We start from the raw sequence: 9,651 nt of genomic DNA, 5'->3' as shown, positions 1-9,651 counted from the left end.
TCAAACCTAAAGGCCGAAGATGCTTTAAAAATTTAATCATAAAATGCAATGTAGTCGTTACATCTTAACACTCAGGACCCACACATTTTATACAAACAGCCGCTAGAAAACGAAGATAATAATAATAATAATAATAATAATAATAATAATAATAATAATAATAATAATAAAAAGAAGAAGACGAAAAAGATGAAAAAATCGCTGTTTTTCTATAGTGTCGAAAATTATAGCAAAAAACTGACCTCTTTATTAGGCATATATATATATATACATATATATATATATTTATTTATTTTTTTCAAAACAGTAATATACGGACACGTGTGTTTCGGAACCCTACTCCTCTTCAGCGTAGCTTGACCGTTGCTATGATTCGAATCCCGGACCTTATGTATTTCAGTCCAGCGCTCTAACCCATTACGCTATGATGCCATAGACAATTGGCGATTTAGTTTTTTATCGTTTATCTGTTTACATAGTTTTTGTTGTTGATTTTTTAAACGTTATCAAGATTAACGTCTCCGCCTCTGAGATCCGGTGTTTTTCTTAGAAAGTCGCCCATTGTTTATTTTGACGTATTTTTTTTATTTATTTATTTTTTTTAAAAACAGTAATCTACGAACACGCGTGTTTTGGAGCTCTACTCCTCTTCAGCGTAGCTTGACTGTTGTTAGGATATATATATATATATATATATATATATATATATATATATATATATATATATATATATATAAAGTCAGAACAGATACATTGAGAGCAGTGCCAAGGTCGCTGCGAGGAAGGTGAGCTATCTCTACTGTGTTAGAAAGCTACTTACGCCTGAAAATATCCTGCACCTCTATAAGGCTACCATTCACCCATGTATGGAGTATTGTTGTCACATTTGGGCTGATGCATCTGCTTCTAGTCTCTCCCTCCTGGATAGGGTTCAAAAGAGAGTCGCCAACCTGATAGGTCCTGAACTGTCATCTAAGCTTCAGCCTCTGTCCCCTCGATGAAATGTTGCATCTCTCTACCTGTTCTACAAATATTTTAATGTTGAATTCTCTGACGAACTACAAGCACTTGTATCCACTCGAGGTAAATACCCCCAACAAACCCGATAAGCAGCTTAATCCCACCGCTACACAGTAGAGATCCCTAAGTGTAAGAAAGCCTTCTACTCCGATAGTTTCTTCCCCTAAAACTGCTAGACGTTGGAACTCCTTTCCGTGATTCTGCTTTCTCAACTGTACTGATATGCAGAAGTTCAAGTGTAATGTGAACAGACACGTTGCTGCTCATCTCTCTTCATAATGTCTCTGCAACTTATGTCCCCGATGGTAGCCACCTACTTCAAAGTTGCAATGTGCCTGGTTTGGGGTGAAAATTGAATTAAAAAAAAAACAACATAAAAAAATTTCAGTCCAATCTGCTTATTAGTACATGTCTTGACCACGGAATTATAGAGGACAGGGTAGCTTGTTATTATGGTTGGCGATCCTTTGTTGTTAGTAGGTGAAAAAGCAAAGGTCGCGTAATAAAGACACGTGGTATGCCGTTATACGATAAAAAACAAAACAAAAGTAAATTTATTTATAACAAAATGTAAGGGTAAGAGATATTAAGAGTTCAGTGAGATTATGAGTAACGTTTTTTGCATTATTATGTTTTGATGAAAGTGGACTGGACATGCCACACTGGAGTGCGTTATCATCACATCTTCACTTGTTGAGAGTCTCAGCAAAAAGAGGATGAATAATACAAAACGGAAGTGAACGTAGCTGTATCGCCCTCTGATGGAAAGGCATGGTGTTACCAGAGGTAAAGGGCAATAATCGTGTTTGCCTTAAGATCCTTCGTTTGTGTCTGTGTGTCTGCGTGTGGGGAACCCAATTCCCATAGAACAAGGACTTCCTGTGTGGAAGCCCTGTTCTCAGTCATATGAGGAAACTCGCCGGGTAGAGTATATACCATTGCTGCGGTTTGTTGTAGTTTTATATTTCTAAAATGTACATAAAATGTAACATGTACTACATAAGAAAACAAAAGAAAAATATATAAATTATAAGCAAACAAGACTGAATATCTTTCGTGAGGCCTGAAACCGTATAATCATAATTACTGGACTGTTTCACTTAAAAAATGAGCTTCGAAGTCGATCTCTATGAGATTGAAATATGATTATTCGCAATAATACAATGTAGAAAATATTGATTAATGTTGTTTTTGGTTGAATTATCTTCCATTGTATCAGAGACGGGGGCGGGGATATAATACGATACGATTTTCAGAGCAAATTATAACAAACAATCCTAAATAATAATAAACGAAAGGAAATGAGAGAGAAAGATGGGAATAATAATAAAACGAAAGACGGGGGGAATAATAATAATAATAATAATAATAATAATAATAATATTAATAATAATAATAATAATAATAATAATAATAATAATAATAATAATAATAATAACAACAACAAAGAAAACTTGTCGAATCTCATTGCACCAATCGAAATCTCGCGAGAATGTCAACTAAAAAATAGGGGACAGGAATATTGGAAAAACATTCAAGGAAGAAAATGGAAATAAAACTATTTGGTTGATGCCCAATCGACTAGATTGTTGTCTGTTTCAGCAAAAAAAGACTATAATTGGAAACTCGGAGAATACATATAGATGCAAACAACAAAACCAAACGAGATATTCGTAATTTGCGTATATTTAATTTGGGCGTTTAACGATGAAATGTCATTTGAGATGATAGCACTATATTTGATTTTACTCACCCCAAAAAGTTTTTCATAGAATCTATCTATCTATCTATCTATCTATCTATCTATCTACGATTATATAAATGAAACTGTCTGTATGTGTGAGTTCGTTCCTTATAGACTCTGAAACGGCTGAACAGATTTTCTTTAAAATGTACAGAACTTTAGCGTATAAGTCTGGGAGTGATCTCAGTTTTGCCTCAGAATACCTCCAATAATTACCGATAATCGATATTCGAAACTGTTATTTTTACTTATCTATAATCGGTAAAGCCATTTTTTCCATGCCATCGCTTAGCAACAATGATAGAACAACAGGCCGTGAAAATTCTATGTGGGTAAGTCGAAGCGTGTTTTTTTTTTTTTTTTTTTTTTTTTGCATGACGTGGTCTGTAGGTTCAAACCCCGCACGTAAATTTCTTAATGTTTTTTTTTTCGCAAGTTGAAAAGAAGTTTATATAAAATAATTTTATAAAAAAATCAATAGGTTCTCTAGAGTGCGATGTAGAATAACATATATTTTGGACTAAGTTACAGCATGGAGGCATGTGAAGCTTCCTCCCGGGCGATTTTCACCGATTTCGATGACAATAAATATATAGGAGTGTGAAATATTCGTTAATCATCATTCAATCCCGGGTAACGTCGAGTCTCTTTGCTAGTATTAAATAATTATGAATAATTAAATATATATGGAATACAAATGTTATATATTATAAGGTGAGTGATCACTTTTCTATAAAAATTAACGATTTATGAATACTTACTCTCTGGCCAGTTACCAATAATTCAACATGCTTAAGCGAATAGTTTCTCAATTTTGGGACGGGAAAATTATTTGTTTTCACTCATCCAAACAATTTTATTCTGTTATAAATAATAACAGCGGGTTGCGTTTGCACATTTTTAGTCGCGTGCTTGCGACTCTATAAGTCACTCCGTCGGTCGGTCTGTCGGTCTGTCCGTAACACTTTTGTGCTTGGCCTTTTTGGTTAAGATCAAAGGTCTGTTGTTAATAGATGCTGTTCTTAGCTTTTAAAGCTTTTCTTGATAAAAGTGTAGTATCTGTTCCGGCATATACTGCTAGCAGAGATCAAAGTGTAGTAGATTAGCTCAGGGAGGGACCTTACTAACAATGTACTAGGCAATTTTATTTTCTGCATATTTTTCTAGATTCCCCACTCCCCAACACGAACTGTTTTTCTTCCAAAATTCAAGAACTTTTTATTTACCAATGAATTGAACGTTTCTCACACGCACGCGCGCACACACACACACACACACACACACACACACACACACACACACACATTTTAATTAAAAAAAATTACACGCACACACACAAACTAATTGTAAATATATTCTTTTTTTGCAAAAACGCTGGGGTTTTCATTAGTTAGTTTAGAGTCCACAGAGTGAATGAGATATTGTGGTAAATGTTGCCAGTCAAGAGTAAAGTCGCCAAAGACTCCATTTTCACTGTAGTAACAAAGACCCTGCAACACTCCCCCACCCAGATCTTAAACGGCCTTGTGCCTAAATTTGTTTTGTAAATTTGAATTTTGCTTTTAATTTATTTTAATTTTGCATCGAATTATTTTGATTGTAATTTTCATTTTCATTAAATAAATTATATATAAAGATCAAAGTGTAGTATCGGTTCCGGCAGATACTGCTAGCAAAGACCATATGTGGGGGCAGCCCCACATATAAGACCTTGGTCAATGTAGTGGGAACCCTTCATACCAATTGTCACTATCCAGCTCCCCTACTCCCCGGGGAGTTGGTCCCCATTTCTCCTTCACCCCTCACATTAAAAATCAGCTTTGTGCCTAATTTGTTCGGTGGGGGAGCAAATAAATACCGCTTTTCTTGGCCTTTTGGCCAAGATCAAAGTGTAGTATCTGTTCCGGCAGATGCTGCACTTAAGATAATTTGTACCAGTCCATGGAGGGGAAACCCTCTATACTGGGACAATTATTATTTTTGGTAACCAGAGTGACCCCTTTTAGGGGAGCTGGTTTTCACCTCACATAAAAAACGGCCTTGTGCCTAATTTGCTCAGTGGGGGAGCAAATAAATACCATCTGTTCCGGCAGATGCTGCACTTAAGATGGTTTGTACCAGTCAATGGAGGGGAAACCCTCTATACTGGGACAATTATTATTTTTGGTAACCAGAGTGCCCCCTTTTTACCTACTTTTAGGGGAGCTGGTTTTTACCTCACATTAAAAACGGCCTTGTGCCTAATTTGCTCAGTGGGGGAGCAAATAAATACCATCTGTTCCGGCAGATACTGCACTTAAGATAATTTGTACCAGTCAATGGAGGGGAAACCCTCTATACTGGGACAATTATTATTTTTGGTAACCAGAGTGACCCCTTTTAGGGGAGCTGGTTTTTACCTCACATTAAAAACGGCCTTGTGCCTAATTTGCTCAGTGGGGGAGCAAATAAATACCATCTGTTCCGGCAGATGCTGCAAGCTATGACTAGCTATGACTAGCAAAGACCAGATGTGGGGGCAACCCCACATGCCTGACCATTAACCAGCTCCCATTTCCCACCTCTCGGGAGCTGGTCCCCTTTTTCCCTTCCCCCTCCCTTCACTCCTCACATTAAAAATCGGCCTTGTGCCTAATTTGCTCGGTGGGGGAGCAAATAAACACCATCTGTTCCGGCAGATGCTGCACTTAAGATAATTTGTACCAGTCAATGGAGGGGAAACCCTCTATACTGGGACAATTATTATTTTTGGTAACCAGAGTGCCCCCTTTTTGCCTACTTTTAGGGGAGCTGGTTTTTACCTCACATTAAAAACGGCCTTGTGCCTAATTTGCTCAGTGGGGGAGCAAATAAATACCATCTGTTCTTACTACATGCTGCGCTTATGTTTGTAACTTTGTGATATAAAGTGGGGGATCACTTTTCTGTATTAATTTAATGTAAAATGATAACTCATTCTCCAGATCATTCAAGTTGTTTTTGAAGGATTCCAGTTATTTTTTAAGCATTCAAGTCATTCTTAAGGTCATTCAATTCATCCTTAAGTTCATTAAAGCCATTCTAAGTCATTTACTTTTTATTTAAGCCATTTCAGCCCATTTTTGTGTCATTTTAGTTTATCTTTAAGAATGTCATGTCAATTCTACATTCATGCATTCATTCATCACACGAGAGCACGCGACTAATGGCTATCGGCCTTGTTTCGCTTCTCTGGACGTTTTAGTTGTAATGGGGATTTGTGAAACAGTGACCACTTCATACACCCACACCCTCAGTTACTATAACGGAAAATACCCGAGTTTAGTCAAGTACGAGTGACGATTTTTGGTATTATTTGGATTCATTGAACTACTGTTCTTATCTTGAGTATCATTCTCACACCTTTTCGCCCGATGCAACCTCCGATCTTTTTCAGGTGTATCTCGTGGAACTGGAGAATGTTTCTGTCGAACTCGGGAATCTCGATGTAATTTCGAACTTAACCCTTTATTTACTTCACAGGAGTAGTATGTTCTTATTCCGTCAGCCATAACTGGGCAGAAGTCCTAAGTAATTCGCAATTGTATTTTTCGGTCGCCCACACTGAGAACTGAACCTAAACCATCAGGAGACTATACCTTTTACAACTGAGTTTTCGAAGTACTCTAATGGATCCTTGCGGACTGTTCTAGTACGAATTTTAGGAGGCTTAAACCTATTTTCTTTCTAGTTGTAAACATCACTATTTAGTACTAATTATTATTACTATTTATTAATATATATATATATATATATATATATTATTTGTTATTGCTATAGTTTACATATTACTGCATTTATTTATCTGTTATTTATAATTAACGATTTCTAAATTGTGTAAAATTATAGACTAGGACTACTTAGTAATTGATTGTAGCCCAGTATATGCGCTGCTTCTTTGAGTTGTCTAACTCTCTACCGTTTTTCTACGTCTATAATTTTGCAATAGTACTAGCAGGCTGCCCTGCATTGCCCGGTCGTAAAATACGCTTAAATATAATATTTTGATTCATGCAGATTACGTATTTATTATTATATTATATTGGACCCAATATATAGTAATGATTTTCAGAATTAAAAAGAAAATGACTTGTGCACCGTCACCGAGGATCAAAACAAAAACGTTTACCTTACGATTTATTTTTCTTTTGACATTTAAGAACGTTACATACGGCCGCAGTCGAGATTGAACTCACTACACGAGTTTGTAGTGCAATTCAAATCTTGTGTGTAGCTGAATACTTGATGCTTCGCTAGGGTTATCAAGGGTATTTTTTATCATGACGCCATCATGGGTTGCCTACCATGTATGGAGTATTGTCATATTTGGGCTGGTGCATCTGTTACTATTCTCTCGTTCTTAGACAAGGTTAAAAAAAAGAGTCCCAACCCGATATTCCCTGAACTGTCATCTAAGATTCGGCCTCTGTCCCATCGACGAAATGTTGCATCCCTCTGCCTGTTTGACAAGTATTTTAATGGTGAATGCTCCGACGAACTGCAAGCACTTATACCCCCTCGACGAAAATACCCCCAACATACCTGACCAGCAGCTAAATTCCACTCTTACACAGTAGAGATCCGTAGATGTAAGAGAACTTTCTACTCCAATAGTTTTTTCCCCAGAACTGCTAGACTTTGGAATTCCCTTCCGGGTCCCTGCTTTCCCAACTGTACTGACATGCAGAAGTTCAAGTGTAACGTGAACAAACATCTTGGTGCCCAACTTCCTACATAATATCTCTGTAGCTTAGGTCCCTGATAGTAGCCTCCTACATCAAAGTGGCACTCTTCCTCGTTTGGGGTGAAATTGTAATAAAAAATAAAATAAAAATAAAAACATTGCCAACTGAATGACTAATCGAGTAACAGACCAACTTATTGAATTTCAGACAAGGGGTGAAGCCAGTTGATGTAAGTAGCTTTCAAAAACGAAAGGTAATTATGGAAAAGATAGGCCTTTGTCTTGAAAACACTAAGGTTATAGATAGGAGAGAAAAAACAGTCAGCAGAAACAGAGTGTCTCGAATCTGCAATTCTTGGAAAAAAGTTACTGGAATAGGAATTTGTAATTACAACGTATCGAAACAGCGAAGATGTTAAACGCGGTAGAAAAAAAAGAAGAAGCGAAGGACAGATAAACCAATTATGCGTAACATAGTAGTATTTATAAAAAGTGAGATTAGCAACATCACGTCTGTGAAAGAGAAGGTGCAGAGAAGGGGAAAGCGTCGGAGCAAGTGAAATTACAGAAACGTTTCTGCATCTTATCTCAGCTCAAATCAGAACGCAGTTTCCATAAACAAAGCTTCTTCCTAGAACGGACCGCCTGTGGAACTCTATACTGCAGGTCTGCTTTCTAGCTGACATCAACGTATCCGTCCAATGTAGATAAGTTCTTGTTGGCCCCTCTTAAATATTTAAATCCCACCCAACTTCCACCATTACTGATCATCAGGCTGTTTTCTCACTGAGCACTTTACACTCATAAACCATTTTTCTCGAATAGATTTGAAATAAGTGGTGACTATCTTGAAAAAAAAAAACTTGTACAACAATGTAATTGAATCCAATGAGGTCAACTGGATTTGAACCCGGTCTAACCTATTCCATAGTCACACGCCTATATCCATTACATCCGTTCACGATCCCATGTTTGTAAAGTCATGCCCAACCCGCATTAGCTATTGTTATGAATCTGTTAGATGCGCCTTTTCCACCTCAATTTGTCGCCATTCGAGTCATTTCGCCTTTGATGTCGGCCGCCTCTCTGCATCTGCGTCTGCATTTGTCTGCCTCTTTCAATATTTATTTATCCAGGCTAGACGTTTCATTTACAAGTCTATTGTTGATAAATAAACAGAAATGACAAAAAGAAAGAATTAAAAAAAAACAATAAGAAACGAACAGCCCAAGCTGTGATGCAATAATTATTTAAACAGCGATTCGCTATAACAAACAAAAAACAAAACAAAAAAAAACAACAAAAAACAAATATGACTCAACAATTCGAAATGGCGTCGCTGCCTTGGCTGCAATTATTATCACGATTGTCCATGTTTTCTTTTCTATATTCTTGTCTGAAACAGAAGCAAAAATAGGATTTGTAAAGATAAAAATATAATACGCAATCTGTCGGGCTGAAAAAGCCATGCTGGCCTATTGTACGAAATATATGTATTAATTACGAACCAAGTTGACCTCGTACAAAACCAGTTACTTGAGAAGGATGATAACATTACTATAGACGTTATTACCATACATAGACTTAACACTTCATTTAATAAATTCCGAGCTTCTGAAATTTTTGTGGCAAGTGTTGCGCAATCTCTAACTACAAAAACTACCAGGCAAAATTCTACTCCATTTATCATCATCCTAAGTGAAAGTGATTTTTTTACGGAACGATTTCGATGATTTTTTTTTTATGGAACGAATTCGATGATTTTTTTACGGAACGAATTCGATGATGTTTTTACGGAACGAATTCGATGATGTTTTTATGGAACGAATTCGATGAGTTTTTTATAGAACGAATTTGATGAGTTTTTTTACGGAACGAATTTGATGATTTTTTACGGAACGAATTCGATGATTTTTTTTATGGAACGAATTCGATGAGTTTTTTATGGAACGAATTTGATGAGTTTTTTATGGAACGAATTCGATGATTGTTTTATGGAACGAATTCGATGATTTTTTTATGGAACGAATTCGATGATTTTTTTATGGAACGAATTCGATGATTGTTTTATGGAACGAATTCGATGATTTTTTTTACGGAACGAATTTGATGATTTTTTACGGAACGAATTCGATGATTTTTTTTATGGAACGAATTCGATGAGTTTTTTATGGAACGAATTCAA

At 36.4% G+C, this 9,651-nt stretch overlaps 1 pseudogene; it reads left to right on the top strand.

Moving 5' to 3' along the window:
- Positions 1 to 4,620: 4,620 nt before the first annotated feature.
- On the top strand, positions 4,621 to 4,766 carry LOC145246305 (U2 spliceosomal RNA; annotated as a pseudogene).
- The last annotated feature ends 4,885 nt before the right edge of the window (positions 4,767 to 9,651 follow it).

The sequence above is a fragment of the Euprymna scolopes genome, chromosome 23 (assembly GCF_053919585.1).
Source record: "Euprymna scolopes isolate OS-2025 chromosome 23, ASM5391958v1, whole genome shotgun sequence".
NCBI lineage: Eukaryota > Metazoa > Mollusca > Cephalopoda > Sepiida > Sepiolidae > Euprymna > Euprymna scolopes.
This window is presented reverse-complemented; position numbering and strand designations above follow the sequence as displayed.